This window comes from Sylvia atricapilla, chromosome 2 (genome assembly GCF_009819655.1).
Source record: "Sylvia atricapilla isolate bSylAtr1 chromosome 2, bSylAtr1.pri, whole genome shotgun sequence".
NCBI lineage: Eukaryota > Metazoa > Chordata > Aves > Passeriformes > Sylviidae > Sylvia > Sylvia atricapilla.
In genome coordinates, this window is record NC_089141.1 from 18788567 (window position 1) to 18812859 (window position 24293).

The window sequence follows — 24293 nt, forward strand, 5'->3', positions numbered from 1 at the left end:
GCTGCACAGGAAAGGAACCTGTGCTATATTAATTCTGCACAAAGATAAAGGGCCTCACTCTTCAAGAGCCTTTATAATTGTTTAAAAGTGGTTTGGCATCCTGAAAAGCGGAGAAAAAAGGAAGGAGAAAGGAAAAGAAACCAAGCCCAACCCCCAAAGCAGCAAAAGATGAAGTACATTTGAAGGGAATGATGGAATGCAAAATGAAGGAAAACAGGAGTTAAGTTTTGCTTGTTGCCAAACTGGGCAGTATGTAGATAGTGTAAGTATCTGTAACATGGAGTTTCATGTTCCCTGCTCTCCCTATCCCTGGAGAACTAAAGTGTTACCCTCTACTAAGAAGTAAAGCAAAAGTTAAGCTAAATGTCAATTCTAATTAATCACTGAGAGTTTTGCTGTTGGCTTTCATGATAGCAGAATGTCACTCCATGTGCTTCATCACAGGAGCAGACCTTCCAGAGCTCTAGAGAGAGAGAAGAGACTTTACAGAAGAGAGAGAAAGAGAAAAAAAAACCACCTAGTTTCTAGTCAAGGTCAGGAACCATTCTTAGGGAGCTTGCCCAGCACAGCGTGGCACCCAGATATTCCCAGCTCCATCACCTTGATAAATTCATTGCTGGGCAATAGGATCAGGAGGGTTTAGTCTCTTCCAGGTGACATTTTTTCAGCATCCTCATAGATGTTAGAGTGAAGTCCCTATGCTGGGCAATGCAGACTCAGAGTTCTAACAAAACGCAAGTTTTCTCTGGGAGTGTTTTGCCAGCGGAAGGGTTTTGTGGAAAAAAGGATGAGTTGGCTCATGATGGGGGGAGGTCAGGCATCTCACCTGGGACCAAGATACTGGTGTGAGACAGCAAGAGGTGATGGATCTCACCTGAATTCTGAGTGGGGTTGTTTTAAACTGAAAATCCATGGAACAAAAAGTATAATTTGTTATAGCTGTGTGCACTGCTTCAAGCACTGCACAGTGAAAGACAGACAACAGCAGAGCCCAGCACTATATCTGGTAAAATACAGCCTGCTGAAGAAATCTGTGCCCTGTGGTTGACTCAGACTACACTCCAATAAATCAAAATCTGGCACGTTTTTGTAAAAGTTGAATTTTACTTTGGGAAGGATGAGTTTTTTACCTCTTTTAGGACATTCTGTAGTGTGTGATTCTTTGAGGGAAGGAGGAGGGAGAGTCAGGGCATCATGCTGAAATGAATAGAATGTGAGAAACTCCCATTTTTGACACAGTCTGTCATTTGTTAGGAAGGTTATGCTGTTCAAATCGTTATGCCAGTTGTACCCTGTCTGTTAAGAAAGTTATGCTGTTTGTACCAAAATTTGTACCCTCAAAACCTTATTCCAAGTTGTACACCTCCCCTAAAACCCCAGGTTCCCTTCACCTCCCATCGGGCTAGACTATCGCCATTCCCGCTGGTCCTCAAACTGCTGGCCCCACCTAATAGGAAAATCCAAGGACTCCCATGGTGCTCCGCTCCAAGTGGAAGTGCAGTTGCCAGCAAATGGACCCAAAAGCCGCGACCCAGCACAAAATCCAGATAAAAGAGAGACACTACAACACCAAGAGGACCCTCAGCTACCTAGGGACTGATTCTGTTTCTGCCACTGCGCCATGACCACAAAAAGACTGGGCAAAGGTGACACCCCTAGACCACCCGAGCCCAGTGAGTTCCTGGAGACTCCCGCAAGGCCGGAACTCCCGACTCTGCAGCGAGATTCGACTGGCACCTCCTCCTCAGCAGCAGCTGGAGCAGCGACGGCGCAGGCCACCCCTCGAGTTCCCCCTTGAAAGAGCTGACTAATAAAGGCCTTTCAAAGCAGCAGGTCTCCTGGCCCATTTTTAACAACGCAAACCTCAGTCCTGAGGCTGAGAGTAATGACACTGAATAAATCCTTGACTCCTTAAAACGATAAATGGATATGAGAATGCTTGATCTGAAATTACATGCCTAAATGTATGATCCCACCTCTGTGAAAATGGAGGTAGCTAGCTGAATGAAATGTCCTGTCTCATAGCATTTATTTTTTCTGCCTCAAAAATATACTGAAATAGAAGAACCACACAGGTGGTGTCCACTTCTTTTATTTCTGTGACAGAAGACCTCATGAAATACAGAAAGAAACAAGATGAAGCAAAGATGAGTATGGTCCTTTTGTTCCACAAATTGCACCTCTCCTGTACCTTTTCTGTTCAATAACTGGACTTAGAACAATCTGCCTTCTGTATTTGAGCAGTTTTAGTATTTTAAGTCACATTCAGTAGAAAAAATGTGAAATAAAGAAACCTACTGAAGGCTGAGTAAGTCAGACCCTGTTCTCACCACCTTGAGAAACAGAAGCATGCACCAAGGTTTTTCTTGAATTATGTGGAGCAAACTTCATGTACAGCCTTGTGAGGTTCCTCTTTCTGTTTCCAGAGTTTCCATGTTCAAGTTCTCGAAATTGTCATAGGAAAGGTTTGTCCATTATGAACTTGGCATAAAAGGAAAGGAATGCTGTCAGGAAGCACCCTCTTGTCTCTTTCTTTTAGTTTTTCCTTTGTGTTTTGTGAGCATGGGTCCTAGCACTTGTTGACTGAAAAAGGGCTGCAATTTGAATTGTTCCCAGCAGCACCTGTGAAGGATGCTGGCTTCAGAAGCAGGAGCACAAAGCTCGGAATGAAGTCTTCTCACTGGTAGCTGCTGACTTGTCAACAACTGGTAAAGTGATGGAGAAAAATAACATTTACATTTTCTCTCTGATTTAATGAGCGATGAAAAGGCAAGGAGAGGGAGAGCTTGGTTAATTTTCCATTCAGCATTGACTTCAGTGCTTTTACAAGGACAAGCTAAGAAAGGCAGGAAACCATAGAGGGTAATAAATCTAGAGCTGTTTGGGTAGCTGGGAGAGGATTCTGTGGTGCTGAGTTCTGGAGTATAATCCTGTAATTCAGCGGCTCCAGTCCAGTGAGTGCCACATTGCTTTCCAAGAAGCTCATTTACAATCCCAAAGAAGCTCCTCACTGTCAGTTCCTATTTGCATCTTCTCCTCACCTCTTTTTTTCCTTTCTTTCCCATGTCCCCTGTCACATTTCATCTTAATTCTGTTATCTCGTCATCTTTTCTTGAGCTGTTTCAACTTTTTTTTCTGCTATCACCCACCATTTCCATCATGCTAACAAAGCAAACCACCTTTAGCACCAGCACAGTCCCCAGCTCAGAGTTTTTCTCTTTTCCTCTGCCTCAAGGCAAGCACACGTTCTTTGTGCACTTGATCTTTCTCAACAGCCTAATTTTTGCAGCTTAACCAGGACCTCTGCTTCCTTCTCACATCAAGCTTCCAATAAGGGTTGGAATTATTATAGGTGTCAATGGAGCCCCACAGCCAGAAAATGTTCTGGCACTGGCACAACTGGTCTCCCTTTTCTGTTTAATACTTTTATATTCTTGAAGCAGTCAGATTAATCTTCATCTCTGTCATCTGCAGCTTCTTGAGGCTGGGCACTCATTGCAAATTGATTTTTATCTGAGTGTCTTTGTGTTATTTGGCTTCATCTTCTATATAAACAAGTAATAAATTGTCAGTTGGTTGGTGTTTTTCTGAGCCTGCAACTTGAACAGGTGTGTGCCATTGCTGTCTTCCATAATTTCCTGCTAGCTTTACACTGTTCCTCTTGAGCAAATTCCATTCCCATTCCTGCATTAGTCGTGTTTAATCTTATCACCATGAAACTTTCCCTTGGTTTGGTCAGTGACCCAGCCATTTAATTCTCCCTGGCAATCCTGTCACTCACTGTTTCAACAAGCACACCCTTTCAGATAATATATTCTTCTGTCAGAATCTTCTGGTGTTTTTCCACCACATCTCACTCAGAGGTTTCACAAATTTTCACATTATCTCATCCCAGTCTAGCTGTCAGCACCTTTGCAGTCCTGCTGATCCTTCATGCCTTTGCATTCCAGCAAATGTTCTGTGCCATAAGGTACAACGAGGTACAGCAATAGCAGGAGAATGGAGTTGGGGTGGGTTTTTTTATGTAGATATCCCCATTATCTGTGGAATACTGCTGTGTGTGGGAGCTGATGGGCAGGAGGCACAGTCTCTGAATCCTGATGGTACTTTTGCTCTGGTGGGAATGACCAGCTGAAGAGTTAGTTACAAGGAGTGGAGATTGCTAGGAGTGCATCATTTTCAGGATCTCTTCCTCAAAAACCTCCCATTTCAGTGGGAGGGTAAGACATTTTCCAGCAGTTAGCACCACCGTGGAGTCATCCTGCATATCTGACCTCTCACTGACTGCATCATCAGAATGCATTTCATTTCCATTCAACAAAATATTTTGTTACAGTTAGGTGGGACATTTTGGTTTTGTTAAAGTACTTCTAAAGGGTTTTGGGATGACATTGTTTCAAGTAAATTTTGTGCACAGATTAGTACAATATGTTTTTAGGGATGTGGTGTGTTTGTGGGTAAACTGTGAAAGGGTCACCTTTCTATAATATTTAGGGAAGTAGGTACTCGGGAAGAGTTTCATGCTGATGCTACTGGTTGTATATTCTCTTCACCTTATAAGAAAACATTGTATGTGAGAAATTTGTCCCAAATCTCTAAATTCAGGAATTCTTTAAGAGCATGAACATGGGATCTGCTCTTGTAGGAAAGTTACTCCTTCTTGTGTAAAGAGCCAACTCTTTAGGTTTTACTCTTTCAAGTAAAAATTATTTTGGATATATGCTCTTGAGATGTTTCCCAAGTGTATTGAGACAACATTCAGGGGAGGGTGGAGAAAATTTAAAATATTTAGAATCTGTGAATGCAACATCTCAAACAAGGAAATGTGCTGAGTGATTTAGTAGACTGTTTGGTAACATGTATATATATTTTTTTCATTCTTTTCAAATTTGATATAGTTTTTTTTTTTGCCAGATCTTTCAGTAGCCAGCAGTGGTATGCTCTGGTTGGCCCTGTCTTAGGATTCTGCATATGAATATCTTTAAAAAACCAACCAAATAAAATCAAAACAAAACACTTTGGGTATTGCTTTAACCTAAGTGTTAGGAAATAGAAAATATACTCCCATTTAGGCAATATCTCTGACTGCATGAAATGTTCAGGGCTGTGTGATGATTACTACAAGGTAGAATATAGGAGATTTTAATCAATTTATAAGAAAAAGAAGACATTTCATTGATTATAAGCTATTTCCTGCAACAGATAACCATGCCTCTTGCTTTTGTAAGAAACAAAAATCATTCTGAGGCAAATATGGTTGATGTATGAAAACTGCTACTGTTTTTCACTTTTTTTTCATTAGTATTATTTTTTATAGTGTTGGTGGTTTTTTTTTTTTTTTTTTTGTGAGTTTTTTGTTTGGTTGGTTAAGTTTGGGGGTTTTGTTGTTGCTTTGTGGTTGGTTGGTTTGTTTTTTAACTAGTAAATGTCACAGTAGAAGTGGAAAGCCTCATCATAAGCACACTATGACCCAAATCACTCCAGCAAATCTTGTCTTACTCCTATCTGACAATCACACTAATTGGAGCAGTTACCAAAAATTATGGCCTTTTAAAAGTGCTTCCATCAGAGTTTTTCAGGGTAGCAAATGGAAATATGTGACTTAGTAAATTCTTTGTGTGGTCAGGGAACTGACTTCAAATCATAGATTATAAGTTTTAAAGGGATTTCAGAATGCCCTGAGGGAAGACAGTGAAGAAAATGACAAGACGAATTTTGTCTGCATTTCCTGAAAAATGCTTCTCTTGCCTGCTCTTAAAAAATTCTGGTGATGGAAAGTGGATTTCCCTGGCTGCAGTTTCGACCTGTTATTTCTTGTTTTTTCCGTTGTGGACACAGAGAATAAATTATTCCTTCTTTCTCTGCAAAAACCCATAATTTACTTGAAGACTTTTTCAGTTAGCAACCCAAATTTGTTTGGCCTTTCCTTGTAGGTTATGAGAATCAGACCTCTGATCCTCAGGAATCTCTGCAATCAACCCACACTTTTTTTGTTGGGTGATACCCAAAGCTGAACCTATTGCTCCAGCAAAACTGCTGAAAGCTGGGGAAGGCAGAAGCAGTGCAGTTCATGTGGTTGTCTCTAATCCTGCTTCTATGTCCACCTTTTTTTGCTAGAGAATAACATTTTTGATTCATGTTCCCTCTGTGATCCAGTATAATACCATGCATTTGTCTGGCTTTTAGCAGGTTGCTCTCTAGGCTGAGTTTGTGCAATTATTTTATATATATATATATATATATATTTTTTTTTTTTAAATTCTATTCTACTTTAACTGTACCTGTCTGTGTAGAAAGCCATTCTCAAGGGGGCAAAAAAGGCCCTCATATATATATATATATATATGTGTGTGTATATACACACACACACATATATGTATATATATATATATGCAAAATAATTTCTTGGCATTTCTTATGACTTCCCCATAAATAGCACCAAGTCAGTGAGTGATTTACCAGTGTCCCTGTCATAGAAAAGTTAAGATCAGAAGACCTGTTATGTCACCAGATAAATATATTGGATAGATTTGATAAGAATTGTTCTTCCCAATTTCTCTTGTCCTTGTTTCCTTGCTGGATCTTAGAAGTTGTTTGATTGTGCTGATAGGTTTTCAGGTAGTACGTTAAGGTGACTGATAAACAATTTCTACCATTTTTCTATTCCATCTCAGAAATACATTTTATATTTTATGTCCTCTGGTTTTCTAGAGTCATGCCATTTCCCCAAGATCCAGAAAAAAGAGCCATTAATGGGAAACTTCTTTGGATGTTTTAACATCTTGAAAATGTTTTAAAGAACAACTTTCAGATGTTTTAAATTCCTCAAAATTAAGTTTATCAGGTTCATGAATTCTGAGCCCAAATCATAAGTCTCTCTGAGCTTTTCTAGCTCTTTGCAGGCTGCTTCAATTGTGGATCATTTTTCTAGTGAAGATTGACAGCCAAAAAGGCATGCAGCACTTCAGCTCTGTGGGCAGCCTCACTATGGAAAGGACAATATTTTTTTGGTTTTTTTTAAGCTCATGTTGATGTATTCTAGGATGATTTCTTGTTACCTTTTATATTCTTTGCTAGTAAGTTGGGCTTCACAATCGCCCTATGTATTAAAACTCTTCTTTTTTTACCATCCTCAGTAATCTTGTGTAGCTTCATCTAAAATGAAGTCAATGCAAGAACTTTTGATTTACACTACAGGGGTCTGATTTAATTTTATGTCCTTCCTTCATATTGGTTTTCTGCTTTTGTTATAATTTCTTTAAGGAATTCTTAGCTCTCTAGAATTTCTTGAGGTTTATCTCATCCTTATGAGTGGATGATCTACCAGTTCTCTGAGTATTTTACTCTTCTTTATCAAATTTACTATCCTAATTTTCTTTGTCCTTATCAAAATTATGTTTCTAAGAACAGTTAATTTTTCAATTTTCAGTCCCAAATTACACTCTATTTATCTGCTTTTTTTTTTCCTTGCTGAATAGAGTTGTATTTAAATCACTCAACTTTTCTCCATGTTCTATAAAGAAAATCAAGAATTCTCAAAAGTAACTGTAAGGAATGTACTGATCTCCCTTAATACTCAGCAGCTCACAGGATTCAGTGTCAAGCTGCTTATACAGTTTCTGCAGGCTTTGATAAATTCCTTGTGTCTGGAAAAAAACCCAAAGACCTGAAGCAAAATATGGTCTGTGACCTTAAGGTTTTGACATCATGTTGCCAAGCAGAGATACTACGAGATTCTTTAAACATATATATATATATATATATATATATATATATATATATATATATATATTTACCCTCTATTCTAGTACTGCCATCTAAGATGCTGCTCTTATTTCTCTCCTGTGTATTTTTTATTCATATCATGGAATCCCAGAATGATTTGGGTTTGAAGGGACCCTAAAGGTTATTTACTTTCAACCTGCCTGCCATGGGCAGAGGCAATTCCCACTAGAGCAGTGTTTTCCAAGCTCCATCCAGCCTGGCCTAGGAATATTTCCAGGGACGGGGCATCCACAGCTTCTCTGGGCAAACTGTCCTAGTGCCTCACCACCCTTATGGGAAAGAATTTCTTCATACAGTGTAATCTGAATCTACCCTCTTTTAGTTTAAGGCCATCCTGCCTTGTCCAATCCCTCCCTGCCCTTGGGAAAAGTCCCTCTCCAGCTTTGTTGTAAATCCTCTTAAGGGACTGGAAGGGTGCAGTGTGGTTTTCATGGAGCTTTCTCTTCTCCAGGCTGAGCACCCCCAGCTCTCCCAGCCTGTTCTCACAGCAGAGGTGCTCCAGTTCTCAGATGACTTTTTTGTCCACCACAGCAGCTCCATGAATTTTCTGTGGTGAGGATCCCAGAGCTGGATGCAGCACTGCAGGTGGGGACTCATGGAAGAGCAGAGGGGCAGAATCCCCTCCCTCATGTGCTAGCCACACTGCTTTGGATGCAGCCTAGGATCTTTTTGGCTTTCTGGGCTGTGATCACACACTGCCAGTTCATGGTGAGGTCCTCATCAACCAACAGCCCCAGTCAGGGCTGCCCTCAAGCCATTGTCCTCCCAGTATGTTTAGAAAAACTTCATATCACTGGTTAATTTAAAAAGAGTAAGTGTTGTGGTTTGAAAACAAACCAAGTGAGAGGCTCTAAGTCAGAAATAAAATTTAATGAGAAGAAAAGGAAGATAAAATAGAATAAAATAAAATAAAATAAATACAACAAGAAAAACCACTGACAGAGTCAGAATACAACCTGATCAGGGTGATGGAAACAGTCCAGACGAGGTGGTCTTCCTGAAACAGAAATCTTGTAGAAAGGTCTGGTAGCTCCACTCCTCTGGGAATCCAATGGGTGAAGGCTGCCTCTACTGTCCCAAATCCCAGCTTATATCCAGGTGAGAATGCTTGACTCCTCCCCATGGGCGGAGCATCTCACAATGGGATGATGAGTCATAGAAGAGGGCCTTGATGGCTCATTAAAGAGAGAGATAACTCCTGGAGGGAGTTATCTATGAGTCATTCACAAGGCACTGATCGGCCATTAACTGAAGATGGTGATAGAATACATCCTAAACTACAACCCAGGACAGTAAGTAACACTGTAACATCTCTAAATCTATTCAGTCCCAAAGACAATTTCCAGCTGCATTTCCCACATATATTTTTCAAAGACAAGATCTTTTAACTTTCTTGATTTTCTCATGTACACACATGTACCATGATAAGCAGTCTTCAGTAGGATTGGGTCAGTGATGAGGACATAAGTAATAAATTTCTTTATCTCTGGATTTAATGGAAACAACACCTTTTAAAATATTTCTTTTCTCTTGATTTCTTTCATGCTGTGTTGCTGATAGATTTAGGCAATGGAACGCTGTGGTCAATTGAATCTCCCGAATTCTAATATTAAAAATGGAAGGGAAGGACCTTTATGTCAGCAAAATAAACTCAGAAGTGTTCAGGAAGCACTAGTAATTGTCTCTGAGAAAAGCAGAAAAATGTATTTGCACTTTAATATTTTCTTCCAATGCTTGTTACTGACTTTGATTCATCAATGCTACAGCTTTTTTTTTCCTAATGAAGATGGTGTCTTTTCTAGATACTTTTGATTTGAATGGTAGAAATATTTAGTAGAGCCACATTTCTATATTGATAAAGACCTTCTATTAAAGTATATTAGCTTGCCTCATATAAAGAGAAAGAGAACCCAACATTGCTCAAGTGAAAATAAATTTGAGATAAGAATGAAAATTATATATCTTCTATAGCAACTAGAGAAAGCTAATTTCCACTTTACTTGCAGTTTCAACCTATTACTGAAATTTTCCCACATTGCCTCCCTTCTAAGTGCGCTGATAGTGTAATAAGGGTCTGGTGTGCTCCTCACACGTCGTAGGCAGAATTTTTGTAGTTACTGCCAGCAGAGATATTAGAACAAATCACAGAATCATAGAAAATTCTGAGTTGGATGGGACCTGTCAGGATCATCAAATCCAACCTCTGGGCCTGCACAGCACACCCCAAGAATCACACCATGTCCCTGATTGTCCAAAAGCTTCTTGAACTCTGTCAGGCTAGGTGCTGTGACCACTGCCCTGGGGAGCCTGTTCAGTGCCCAACCACTCTCTTGGTGCCAGTCTGGTTTGATACTCAGTTTTGGCATTGAGAAAGCTTCTTATTTTAATATTGAATTACTAAAGGTTCTTCTGTGCAGACAAAACAGATCCAAGAAACTCAACATACAAAAGCCTCCAATTTCTCTGATTAGCCTTGCATCAAAAGCAGTGTTTCATCTCTCTTTATCCATTTCAGGCTGATGAGTCTTTCATATACACTTCTCTTATGCCATTGTGTGTAGATAAGAGCCTACATTTTTGTCTCTACTGTAAAGATATTAGCAGAACAGCTTGGTGAACTTTTGCATTTTTCACAGAATTTGCTCATAGGGCTACTGCAAAGTCATTTTGTCACTTGTTTCTGTTTAGTTGGATTTTTGCTTGTTTGGGGTTTTTTTTGTTGGGGGATTTTTGGGTTTCTTGTTTGTTTGGGGTTTTGTTTGTTTTGTTTTGTTTTTCGTTTTGTTTGGTTTTTTGAGGAGGGGGGTTGTTGTTGGCCTTATAGTCTTCAGGGTTAGTCGTGTCAGCACATAAATTGGTATTGTAGAATAAATTACTTCATTTATCCCTTACTTTCTTGCAAAGCAGAGTCCAGGTTTGGTTCCTATTTAGTGTTGATGCTTAAAATGTGACACTATTTTAAAATAATAGCAGTGATTTCTGTATATATTTCTTCTTTGATGAAAAGAGAGGTGTAATAGGCTAGGATGTGTATTTCCTGCAGGCACTGAAGCACATATTTTCTGACACATCAGGGCAGCAGTGTAGAGAAGTTTCATACTAACAAGAAGTTTCCAGCAGATGATTTCTGCCTGTGACCCTGGTGCAGAGTGCAGGCAGGTTCTGTGTCACTTTTTCAAATCTATGTACATCAGCTGGGAATAAGAAAGCATTTGCTGATTCTCCTGGCAACTCCATCCTGATGGAGTTCAGCTTCCAGTTTATAAGCCTGATACATTGGATGAGTTTTTAGATAGGGCTTCTAAGTCCTTTAAAACAGAGAGTTATATTGGAAGGATGGGATCTTCATCCCTCCAGTCCTAAAACCAAGAAAACATCTTATTTGTTGTATGAGTGCTCTTGGTCCCTGCAGTCAGTAACTGCTGACAGCATGAATGAAGAATATCCTTTTCCAAACAAATATGAACAGAAGATTTATTGTAATTCTTACTGTGCACCTTGTCTATGCCAGTATTATTTTTGGTGCAAAGACATCCTATTTATATACATTGGTGCAGTGGCAACACGGAATGTAGGATCTCTTGGAGAGGTTGTGCCTTGGGGAAGAATAATTCCTACCAGACCTCTCTGAGACATCCCCTGTCAGGGTGAGGCTCCACGGTGTCCCACAGACAATTAATTCTGGGCAACCCTAGGCTGTGAAATGAAGATTCATTCTCACATTCCTCAGCAGAGCCCTGCTTTCCTTTTGGGTAGTTGACCTTGCTTTGGTAAGAGGTAGGTGGCAGCTTCAAGGGCTTTGCTGTTACATTTCTGTGAGTGCAGAGCCTGTAGTTGTGACTCTTGCACGAAGGGAATGCATCAGGGGCTGGTGCCTTTCCCTGCTCCTCTGCTTCCCTTCACCTGGGTCCCAGGACAGTCCCTCGAGGGTCGTTCTTGCTGTGGGCCCCAGGATCTGCTCCCAGCACTGCCCTCTGAGCACAGAGGTGCTGTATTTGTGCATGCCAAGGAGTTATGGTTATGCATTAGAGCAGATGCTTTATGGTAGTTCTGTAATTAGCACTCTGCACCATTATGCCAGAGGCACAGATTTGATCTCTTGCTCTCTGAGCTGGCAGGGGATGGGAGCACTTCTTAGGCAGTGTGTAAAACCCCCAGATGGGCAGGGAAAAGGAATATTTTTCCATTGCTCTGCAGTAGCCCTTATAGCTAATGATGATGGTATTTTGTGCTCTTATGCTTTTCATTTAAGGATCTCTGAGTGCTCTGCAGGCATTAAGCAAGACATTCTGTTCCCCAGCGGAACAGCCAGCGCGGGCAGCAGGGGGATCTCCCCATCAGTTACCTCTGGGCCACAGCACAGCAGAATCAGTCAATATTTTAGGATGGACAGTGAGCAATACAGCTTTCAATTAAAGCTGCAGGGAAAATAGAGGTAGGAAGGAGAAAATTTGAGGAACTCACTCTTAGCCAGAGCATTTGGGCCAATGTATCTATTTTGAGGGAAAATTGCTGCATTTCTTAATTCAAACACACGTCTTTCATCAGCAGCAGCCCCTCCCAGCCCCTGACACGATGATGGCTTAGTGATTCAGTGAGAAAAATGCTGTTCCTTGCTGATCAGGGGCCCAGACTGGCAGTGGGAATTTCAAAAGAGCCAGACAAACGATCTGACACTCCACTACTCAGAATTTAAGATTTGCTTCAGCAAATATGGATTAAGGCTCTTGTGCTGCAGCCATCTCATCAAGCTTCCAGCTTCATTTAGCAGCTCCTTACAGGACTTAGTTTGCATTTTGTTGAGTTTTTGTTGGCTTCCTCTACTACATTCTTCACACTATTTAGGCCTGTAATATACTTCTTATGCTCAGCTTGGAAGTTTTTTTTTCAACTCAGATGTTCAGCAGCGCTTCTTTGGTAAATTTAGAAAACTCCAAGATGTTCATTAAATTTACTGAGCTGTAAGATCCGCGTGAAGGGTTTTGATTTAACCTGTTTTTCATTTATCACCCTCTTCTCTCATCTATTATATGGCTGTCTTCATTTCTCTCCTTGGTTCTGTTTCCTTTACTTCCATAAATTATTTTATTGTGTTAAGTTATACTCTTATGTGTTAGCCACAGGTCAAAAACAATTATCTAATTCACTTTGTTTTTATCTGGGATCAATGCAGAAACATTTTATACCAGCCATGTTCTTTTCTCCTATATAACAGATTTTTTGACTGTGTTGATGCAGCCATTCATGTTGCTCTGTTTTGTGATTCAGGATTTTTAGGCCTTTTTTCTATTTCTGAAGGATTTTTTTTTTTTTTTTTTTTAATGCAGCAGTTGGATGTACAGCTTCACTTCTGTGTTGCTACTGTGTGATGACAAGTGCCAGGGTTGATTCTTTGTTGATCTCTCCTGTTCAACAAGTGCAGCAGCTGCAAGCAGGTTGGAATTTTCATCTCAAATGCGCAAAATCCAATACTAACTGTGGTAAATGTAATGTATAAATTCGTGTATCAAAGATTTGGTTTATTAAAAGCTACTCCACGGCATCTCCGAGATTCCAAGACCTGTGGTGCCAGCCGCAAAACCACAAGGATGGGCCGTCACTTAACAGCTGCTTGACATTTGATGCCAATCTTGATAGAGGATCCTGGAGGATGACCAAATCAGCACCCCAAAGATGAGATCCAGGAAGACTATCAACATCTTTTTATACTTACGGGAACCCCTTTCAAAACCTCGCTTGGAAATAAAGAGATACATGAATATTTGGACTTTCAATGGACTTAGCCTCAGGAAAAATAAACCTTATAAAAACCCTTACACCAGGACATAGGGTGTGTGGTTGAGGTTGGACGGTACCGTTGTTACTGTCACTCTGCCCACCCAACATTCGGTCAATGTTGTCCAATTTTATTGTGGCTTTTTAATTGTTTTTTTTTTTTTTTTTTAAACAATAATTTTTAATTTGTTAAATAAATTCTGTTATTTTTAATTGGCTTCTTCTCATTTATAACAAAACTGTAGATTGAAAAGCCAGTGTATCATTTATTTAGCTAAGTTGTTCACTACTTCTCCAGAAACAATCAGCAATCGGAGGACATTGCAGAATTGGAGTCTGGGAACTCTGAAATGCTAAATGACAAATGTGACCATTCAGCATGGCACATCAGAATCATATTACCACTGGCTACCACCAAATTTTCCTCCTGTGTGTCTAAAGCCTTGCGAGGTGGTCCAAATTGTCCACACTTGATTTGTTTGGATTATAATATGAGCTAATATCAAGCTTGCTGTCTTCTGAAATAGCCTTGTTGTCTTCATTGCAAAGTGATGATGCTGTAGCATTTCCCTCCTTTGGCGTCTCGCTTGCTAGCGCTGGGGTCTGGTGAAAACAGAACACAGATGCTTTCTTTGCACTTGGATGATTTGGGAATAACTCCATTGGAACCTCATGTCAGTTGTAGATCAGCAATTGTACCAACAACAAAAGTGCCTCTGCCAGGTTCCTCTGCAGGGAAAAAAAAAAGGCACTGTGACATTTTAACCTTAACCTTTACTTTCTGTAGTCATCTGAAGAAATCAGAGATATTACTGTGTCTCTTTCCACCTCTTCTGCATGCTGTCATGAATGCATTTCTCAGTCAGAGAATATGACATTGTAAAATCACAATACCAATATATTTTTACTTTGTAGCTCTGCTCTTAGCCCTATTGGTACAATTGCCTGGCAAGTTCTCCTGCCATTCTTTCAAGAAAATGTATACACACCTCTTCGAAGGCAGCCAGCTTTCATTCTCTTGTCTGCCTGTTATTTTTCCTACAAAAGCACAGCAAGGTCTCAAAGTGCTGCTTGAGATACTGATACAAAATATGCAGAACACTGTGGCTATCCCATTAATTCTTTCTGCTATTTCCAATTGAAAGGTGACAAGCTAATAAATACAAAATCTACTACGTGTTTAGCCATCTCACACGTCCAGTTCATGATGTGCAATGGAAATGGAGTGACTGTATTTGGAGCGCCTTTTTCCTTCCTTCACCACACATCATGGCTGGCAGGCTGCACAGAACTGGACTTAAGCACTGTATCTAATTGCCACATGCTGTTGTGCACCACTCAAATTTCTCTGAACAGAAAACACCTAGGCATGGTGTTAAATGGTGTCTTGTTTCCATGGATGGTGGATCACTTCCAAGAGAATGCTGTTACTGCTGTTGAAGCTTTATCAGTCCAGGAAAATTGATGACTTTTTCTTTGGTGCCTGTTGTGGTTCTGTTGAAAGGGATAAGAACAGGAATTTTTGAGAGAAAGGTGTCCTCTGTTGTGCTGTGCTATAAGGTTCTGATCCAGCTTTGCAGGGTTCTGGCACTGAGGCACAACATTTGTAGGGGCTGATGGGTTGGGCTTGGTGAGCAGCAGCTCATCAGCCACCAACAGGGACTCGACCTGCAGGTGGGCTGGCACCAGCAAGCTCATTCTTGTCCTAGAGATCAAGGAGGTATTTTGGGTTTCTGGATCCTATATATAGATACCAAAGCCTGTCGTGGTCCTTGGCATGCACAAATGATTGCTTGTCAATATTTTGGTAATTTCACTATATTGATCAGGGCTCTTCTGGGTTCCTCTATGTGAAAGTGGGCCATGCTCCACAAGGAGAAACTGAGTTGTTTTGCTCCAGAGTGTGATTGCTTTATAAACACACATGACTTTAATGTTCCACCACTGCTACCTTTGACATGCTACAAAGATAACTTGCAAATATTGCCGACTTGTAATGAAATTACTTCTTTCCCTAACGCAGCATCACAAGCTAGATAAGTAAGGGTTAAACAGCATAAATACAGGTTTATCCCTTCTTTCAGGTTACCCATGTATTTGACTTCTTTCATGTTATTCTTTCTTTTCCTTGCATGTTTATTTATATCTGGCTTAGAAGCCAGAGCTTCAGTGTTCTCGGCATAGCACAAATACAGAACAAAGGCAAAGCCCCCGTGACAGAGGCTTTGCTTTTATTTCATCTGTTTGTTGTAGCCTCTCATGGAAAGGCTGCCTTTTGACAACTAAAGACAAAGTGTGTGTGCACCTGGAAATTAAATGGACATATGCGTTCCTCCCACACCCTATTTCAGCCCTCACCAAAGTAATTTGCTTTAACTTTAGATACAAAGAGAACAAACTTTCTTGGCATTTTTCAAATTAAATTACACAAGATGTTTCATTCTCTTGTTCGCTTTTACAAGGAAATAATTAGGAGACATTTCTGTTTTCCAATGGATCTTAGTATTCTGCAAAGAAGATGACATTATACCTGGGTAAACAGCAAAGTGATTATCAAAACAAAGTCAAATAAAACAAAGGAGACTTTCCCTTGCTTTCAGAAATTCCTGGTACTCTGCAGCAGCATTTAATGTGTAACTGAATCTCTTCTTCTCAGATTAATTTCTGTTGTTGTACATGTGGCTAAATATAGAATAATTGAAGTAGTTTTAAGAGTAGTAATTTATTTACAATAATTTTATTTTGTCTTAATTCCTTTGTGATTGCATTGGGTTGAATTTGTGCAACAGCAGCCTGCATGCAGAAAAATAGCTTTAATGATTTTTCATTACAGAGCTCTATTTTACAGCATGCTTTGTTCTTTGGAATTTGGCAACGACCGCTCCTCCTCTTCCTAAGGTCAGAGTGATTTGAGCTTCAACTAGCTATTTAGAGAGATCTGATAAAGAAATTTCATCTCTGTGGGCGCTGGCCATTGATGAACGGAACTCTGGGTTTCAATAGAGACTAATCTTAACTCAGGAGGGAAAACTGGGGAGGGGAAAAACAATCTGCTCTTCGGTGACAGATCACTGACAATTTGCTTCCACTAGCCACCTCTCTCTTCCTGCTTAAACTGTCAGAGTGCCGTGGAAGAAAAAGCCCTTTGTGCCTGTCTGCAGAAAGTGACTGTCATCACCATTATGAATGGTATTTTGCATAGGGCTTGTAAAGATCAGCAATTACTTCATCCTTCCTGCCTCTTTGTGCCGGTTTCTCTTCGTGCTGCACCCAGCTGAGGTTCGGCCCAAAGCACATCTGCTTCCCTGCCCAGCAGGGAACATCTAAGGGTTTGCCTTGTACTCCAGGTCCTTCATTCTACTCATCTTCCCAAATCTTCAGGCAGGAACAAGCTTTCCCTTCTGTCTCAGTGGGCTGGGACCAAGATTTGTACCTCTGTTTTTGACTTAGAGCCCTACCTTGGACAGAGGTGCAGTGGTAGCTGCTGCCCACGGTTTCTTCAACCCCCAGGTATTCCTGCTGGGATAGGAGGGATGACAAGTGGGAGAAGTGACAATGGGGAGGATAAAGGAATGGAAAAGGATGAGTGTGTTAAGGGACACTGTGATCTGCTATAGGGGCATAAAAGTTGGATGGTACCCAAAGTGGTGTGGAATAGCTTGAAAATCGTGAATTCAAACTCTCATTTTTTTCCTGGATTAAGAGAAAAATATTTTTTTCCTTAGAGTGGAAAACTCTAAAAAAATTGAACTTTGAAAAGTTTTTAGGCCGGATGGTGCACTGTGCTTGTCTGAGTGGGGCCAGTGCCTCATGAAAATTAAAACTCAGCTACTTGTCTACTTTGGCTCAGATTTGGGCTCGAACTACATCCTCTCTCAGGCATTCAAGTGTAATGAGTCAGACAGTGTGTTTAAGAGTCTAATCGGAGAGGTCGCTGTAGTGTGGAAATGTAGTTGAAGCTCTGTAAAGGTACCTGCAGGGAAAAGGTGAGCTCTAGAATGAGCAAATTTCTCTGGTGAGGTGTCCTGGCAACTCTGGGAAATTGAATATTGGTGAATCCAGTCCAAAATGAAAGGCTGTGGTTTGCTTTAAAAACACAATAGTATTTTGTTTCAGATCAATTTGTCTCCTAAGTACTCCTTTCTTCCTTCTATCTTGAAATAGAAAACATGAAACATTGACATGATAAAGATTTTCCTGTATAAAGCATCTGGGTTAGGCAAGACACTTTGGTTTCCATTGAATAGGCTTGTCACAGTAAAATTCCCAGTCCCTGCTAGTCAGTGAGTCAGACAAATCAGGTGAGTAGGGGTGAGTCAGGGGTTTGATGACACAGCAGTGAGTGAAGATTGATGTGATGAAGGTACCTCTGGTGTGGGTGAAATGGGTGCTGAAATCACTTTGTGTAGACAAAACTTGTTATGAGGAGAAGATTGTCTGTCCCAGAGATACCAGGAATAGATTTTTGTATGAGAAAAGACAGTCCTTGTGAAGAGCCAGGGAAGATTTTGACTGCTCACCTTTTTCAGTGCTTCCTTCTCACACTTACTTTAAACTTCATGAATTTTAAAATAACATTTTTTCTTGTTTTCAAAAAATCATTTATTTTGTGGGTGATTTTTTCGATTTTAACCAGAAGATAGCCAGTATATTTACAGTTGGTTGATGGAGACCCTCTTAGTTACATGAACAAATTGTTTCCCAGGGTCTGTGTATTGAAAAGAGAAAGTATTGAAAGCTCAGATTATCATATAATTTTAATAAAAATGTTACAAACTAGAAAGCAGCACATTAAAACCCCAGAGGATAGGAAATCATTTGATTGCACCTTTGGGTGGAATTCCTACAGATAAGAAAAGTGAGATCTTATCAGTCAGGCTGTTTACCCATGAGAGTCAGGGTTTTACTGATGCTTCATGTTTTTCTGTTATTGTAGTAAATGGATTTTGCATTATTTTTCCCTGATTTAAATTTCATCTCTTTCTGCTTTCTGTATTTTATTCAGTCTGTGATATTTATCTCATTTCCTTTTTATTTATTGAACAATTTGAACAATTGTCCTTCTAAATATTCTTCTTGTTGTTTTAATTTCTTTGAATTGTTTAATGTTGGTGTCTGTGCTCTTTACTGGTTGTTTCCAAGGAGATAATTAGTTTCACTCTCCCGCAAGTTTTCTGGACTTTTCTTACTAATTTGTAATACAAACATAATTATTTTTTAAGTGTTCTATGAGACTACTTACTTTTTTTAAATTTGCAAAATAAATTACTGTTCACATTTATAAAGTGCCTTAACAAGCCCTCTGAAGTAAGGATGGAGTCTAGAGGAGGAAAGAGGTATCTTAAACAGTCTCAGAACTGGTAAATTTGCTAGACTGCAGCATCAAAACAAGTTCCACTGTGTAGAGTTTTAAATAGAGAGAAGGATTTTAGAGAAGAAAAAAAAAATATTATTTGTATGTACTTAGCACATGAGGAAATGGTGGTGTCACTCTTCAGCCTAAAACAATTCCCTGTGGGGTTTGCGTTGGTCGGGGTGTTTGTTTGTTGGGTTTGGAGTTTTGTAATGGACTCTGTGACTTTGGGCAAAGCAGTGAGCTCTCTGTCCTGAGGTTTTAAGTCTGCAAAACTTAGACGACTAGCAGTATGCTTCCTGAAGCTTGGGGGATTCTTGATTTTAAGGAAAGTATGATTATTTAATGTTGTATCATATAATCTTATAAGTTCTTATTGTTTATTGCAGTAACACCAGGTCTCATGATATTCATATTCCTTTTTCTCCTAACATCCCAGACGCATGGCTGTATAAAAACTTCAGCTTTAGCTAGAATAAGTTTCTAGCTCTTCTGATTGTCAAGGAAAAAAAAAAAAAAAAAAAAAAAAAGCCTTGATAAAGTATCACCCTGAAGACTAACAGAAAAACCAGGACAGAAATGAAGAGAACCCAAACTCTTCCTTCCTGAAATTAGGGACACGTTGGGAGTCTAAGCTGTGGTGTGTGTGTGTGTCAGGTCTGGCAGCATTACAAACATGAACAGCAAGGTGGGACTGTAAATGTTAAGTGTGTGCAGCCAGGCTGATAATTAGAGGGTTCTCAGCAATTTGTCTTCAATTCAGAGGAAACATTTCTTGATCAGAGAGTGTAACCAAACGAAGTTCCAGGAAAGGGAAGCAACATAAAGGTTGCTTTTCCCCACTCTTCTTCCTGTCTACCCCCTTAGCATATTATATCAGAGGTGTTAAGTGCAACATTTTCTCTCCTTTTTTAATGTAACTTTGCATTCTTACTAGTAATTAGAAATTAATAGACTTAGTTTACCTCCAGTATTTAAATTTTTCAATTTGCTCAGCATTATTTCAAAACCACATGTATGTGACCTCGGTAACCTTGCAAATAGTTAAAAAAAAACAGTGTATCTTTACTGTGGCTGCCAAAGAAGTAGCTGTTGTAATGCTGATTTCACAGCATTACTTTTTGTCTTCCTTTTTTCCCCCCAATCCTCTGTCTGGACAAGACCTCACATGTTTTAGATGATAACTCAGAAAAATACCTCTATCCTTGTATGTCCACTAGTATTTTCATGGTCATCCTGTCAACATAATTTGTAAAATGGAGCAAATAATATCCTGATATTTAACAAAACAATGTTAAAAATAACAATCTCCTGCACACATCATTAAAAAGAAAAGGAGTATAAATGACTTTGCAACGTTGCCTTTAAAACATATTAAATTAAAGGGACAAATCCCTGTGTGGGATGAATTGAAGATGTACCATTGAAATCAATGGAGCTACACAGATTTAAAGCAATTTGGTATCTGGCACTCTATTGGAAATGCTAGATTAAGCTGGAGAGACACGTACTTGAAAAAGCACACCTTTCACTTGGTAATCTATAATGATCCTAAAAAAGCTGAAATACTCCTCAAAATGTGATTTGCACAAACTCCAACCAACTCTGTTTTATTTCTTTGCACTGCTTTTACCTGGAAAGATATACTTCAAGTAGTTCTCAAAATGACTGAAGCAAATCTGACAGTTTATCATAATTGAAAGTGTCTTAGGAAAATATCTTGGAGGCTCAATTTCCTGCTGAGAAAGGGAATGTCACTGTTGTCACTGACCTGTGGCTGTAAGAGGCACATGATCAGGACTTACTAATTACAGCATTAAATGCCAAATATATGAGACACCACAGACATTTTATTGGATGTGGGAACTAATCAACTTGCAACTGAAGTAATTCAATTCCATGCAAGTTTATTATTCAAGCACTTTAAAGCTCAAGGAATGACAGCTGATATATATGGAGGAAAACTAAGAGAGACAGCAATAGTTCCTTTTAATTGTATTTATTGTATTGGATAGAAGTGATATACAGCTTTTCTTTCTGGTCTTGAAGTGATTTGTCTCACGCTTAATTATCACTTAACTATCAATGACCAGGATGGAGAAAGAACACCAAACTGAAAACCACGGAGCTCAGACTGAGTGGGTCATAAGGCACAGGTGTCCTGCCAGCTTTAGGTTACCCAGCTCCAGTTCCTACAATTTTCCAGGGCTCAGCAGAGCAAGGAAGGAGGTGAGGTGAGGTGTGTCCTCAGTGCTATTCCAGGCAGCAACTGGGCTCTCCAGGCAGGGGCTGAGCACTGAATGTTTAACTTAGCTCCCGGCACTCTGGGAAAAGCGAGTGTGTGCTTTTGCCTCCTTGCACATGAGAAATTCCTGCAGCTTAATTTGCATTTGGCTACCCAGAGATGAGTGCTGTGTGCTGATGGGACCAGCCAGCCTGGCAAGCTGGAGCCCTCTAGTCAGCTGAAACAGTGTTTTCCACAGGCTTTGTTTGCTCATGAAGCATATGGGATTTGGGTAGGTACACACAAGGAAAACCTGCTACACAAGGAAAACCTGCTGAATTATATACCTGTGCAAGTATAAAGCTCTCTAGTTCGTGGAGCACAGGTGACCATCTCAGTAGGACAGGATTCTTGGTGGTAGATTTTTTTTTTTTCTTTTCCCACCGTGGAAATGTATTACATGGCATATGTGGGAAACCGTGCAACTTTGTGAAAATGGAAAAATGCTCATGTTCTGGAAGGGTGAACTAGATGGAGTCCTCACAGATGATGCATCTCCTTCAAATGGGAATAATATGGCTTTATAATAGACTAAATCAGACAAACTGATTCTTTCCCAGTCCCTAGGGACTGGATGGTTATGATCTGAATTCATTAAAAACATTTCTTACTTGTGCTTTAGGTTGTGCAAGATATGTCCTTGGCTCAGGAACTAAACTTAGCAGGAGAACATGCATTTACTTACCCTCTGAGGCTGAAATTTTATGCAAAATTTGTTTTGTGCTTTGCTTTTGATTTTGAAATGCAGACTTCATTTCTGTTTACCCAAAGTTCACTCAATCATGATCATATTGATACAAGAACTGAAGCTATGGAAACAGAGGCAGTTTGGGGTCTTTTTTAATGTAACATGAAAAGACCCTGTTGTTTTTCTATTGAGGTAGGTAGAAGAAAGAACGAAGTTTTGTTAAAGGTGTTTTTTGGTTTGGGGTTTTGGGGGGGTTTTTTGGGGTTGGTTGGCTGGGAATATTTTGTTTATTGGGATTTTGGTTTGCTTTTTTGCTTTACTTTTTTTTTTTTCTTTTCTTTTCTTTTTTTCTTTTTAATGCAGCAGCCACTCTAAACAAAAATTCCTGTGGGATTTTTTTTCTTATTTTATGGCTGCTCATCTCTATTAATATGGAATGTCCATTTATTTTCTGCCCAAATATTTTTTAAAACAAAATAATTATGGTATTTGTAGATTTATTTTCATTCTTTTTATACTCGTTTGACTATAACACCCCTTTTTGAAACACTTACAAAGTTCTTTGTGTTTAAAATGGATTACCAAATTATTCCTTGTGCTAGTACCTGAAGCCTTACCTGTAGATCAGGTAGGAGCTGGGAAAGAAGACAAATATTCACAGTAGTTTTTAGGGCTGCATAAAATACTTGTGGCAGTTAAGTCATATGCTTGCACAGATTAGCAATGTTAAAAATAAACTAAAGGATGATAAGCAAATTATTTTTAAACTTCTTTTTACAAGTGATTTAACCACAGGAAATAAGGAGGAAAGGCTAGCATAATTAGATAAGCACTTCCTTGTAGTTAACAGTGATAAACACAGCGATACCAGCTACATTTTGAGTTGGAATTTTAGGCAGAGTGCTAGCAAGGGCAAGTGTGCCCACAGGGTTATTTCTGTTACTCCTTCCTAATGGAGCTTGGCTAAGGCAAGGCAGTGGATGTCATCTTCATGGAGTGCCTCCCAGGCAGGACCAGCAATAAAAATACACAATAGATTTCATGCAGCTTGGCTGTCCTGTGACCAGCAAGTTGGCCACAGGCAGGGGCAAAAATTACACTGAAATTCTTCAGCCTTAGTCTTCAGGTTTTTCTCACCATAGTCTTATGCAGTGGACATAAGCTGGGCTGAATATGTACATATGAAAATGCAGAACAGAAAAATGGTGAGAGAGCATGAGCACTAGCAGAAATGTAAGCAGTCTTGCACTGAAATAGAATTCAATAATGCGTTTGTAAATTTAATATCCTGTTCTTAAGGATATGATTATCTACTCCCCAAGTGATTATTATTTGACAGTGTCATAACTTTGCTTTTTTTGAAGAGAGTGGGAAGGCAAAAAGTTCTGGCCTCACTCTGAGATATTTAACCAAGACAGAGATCTTGATGATATTACCATGGAGTAGTGTTGTTGTAGCCATGAATGCGTGAAACTGATTACAGGAAAATTTAATAGCTGAAGAAATCTAGCAATAAACTCTTTAGATTCCAACCATCAGCATTTAATGAGTAAATTACAAATGAATTTGAATGAAAAAGATAGACCTTAGTCACCCATCCAAGGAGTACATCCAAAATCCCTCTCTAACACCAAAATCAGAACAACCATGCAGATTTCTCTTTTATACAGTGTTAGTTTCTTTTTAAATGGAAATGAGATTATTTCTGATTTATGCTGGTGATGTCTTGAGCAGGTTTTTGCCTATTTGCTTACCTGGTTTACAAGAGGTGTATTTTTCCTCTGGGCCAAATGTTGTACTCCCTGTAAAACAAAGGTTATGGCACTAACACAAGCTATTTCCTTGAGGCCAAACTCTACCCACAGCTTCCTGAATGCAAATCACTGGCATTACACACAGGTAACTGAAATCTGAATTTACCCTTGAGTGCTTGGTTCAGTCAAAATTATTTTGCAGCTTCCCTCCTGATGGCTAAGAAATCATCCAACCCCAGTAGTATAGCTACCTTTTATTCAGAATTCTCTTCACAGATATAGCATAAGGGTTGTTTATAAATATACATGCCGTTGTTGAAAATTGCTGTTGAAATTCATTGCTTTGCAAACTACAGATATAGAGAAAGAAATATCTGAAAGCTCATAATTAAACACTCCTTTTATTCAGACAATGCAAAGTGAGGTAAATTCTCAGACGTTATATGCAAGATGCCATTTCCAAATTGTTTTCAGCTATTCTTCACACAGTTTTGATTGGTTAAGGGCAGAGCTGTGCTAGTTAAAATTCCTGGTCATCCTCATCACTGCCAATGCTTTGTCGTGTGCTTCAGATCAAATCCTGCCTTGCTCTGAGCACAAATAATTCAACTCCCCACTGTAAATCTTTTCTAATGAGGTTATTTTTGTCTTTTA